Here is a 717-nt window from a genome sequence, read left to right as displayed (position 1 = left end):
CGGGGCCGCCTTGGGCGGCTGCTGCTGCGAGCCCTCGGAGCTGGCGGGCGACTGCTCGCCCAGCGGGCTGCAGGAGAGCGGGGCGCGGTGCGCCGGCACCTGCTGGTAGGAGCCGCCGCAGCTCAGGTAGTGCTGCAGCCCCGGCGCCGGCGGCAGCTGCGGCTGGGCGCCGCCGGGCCGCTGGTAGTGCTTGATGACGCTGTCCTGCCGCGATATGGCACGATCTCCGCCGCCCGCCGCGTTGGCGCCGCCGAACACGGGCGCGTTGTAGAGCTGGGGCGGCTGCTCGGCGGCCGCCAGCAGGTTGAACTGGGACGAACTGGGAGCCGGCCGGTACGGAGGGGTCTGCGCGGGCAGCGCCGAGCCCAGCACGGCCGAGCCCAGGCGGTCGAAGCCCAGCGAGGAGGGCACGGCGGGCTGCGTGGGCTTGATGTGCAGCAGCGGGTCGTGCGGGGACAGCAGCCCGTTGGAGCCGGGGCTGAAGGCGGCCTCGGGCAGGCTCAGCGGGGACCCCACCGGGAAGCTGCGGCCGCCGAAGGACGCCGGGTGCTGGTAGGGGCCGAGCGCCGACGAGGACGGGAAGGTGCCCGAGCCCGGCAGCGCCCCCGAGATGAAGAGCTCGGCCGGAGCTGGAGTGTGCATGGCTGGGGAGGGGGACAGCGCGGTCAGGGGGGCACGGGAACGGGGCTGGGGGCACCCCGGGACATGTGGGGACCC

Source organism: Passer montanus, unplaced genomic scaffold (genome assembly GCF_014805655.1).
Source record: "Passer montanus isolate IOZ18808 unplaced genomic scaffold, ASM1480565v1 scaffold1211, whole genome shotgun sequence".
Classification (NCBI taxonomy): domain Eukaryota; kingdom Metazoa; phylum Chordata; class Aves; order Passeriformes; family Passeridae; genus Passer; species Passer montanus.
This window is presented reverse-complemented; position numbering follows the sequence as displayed.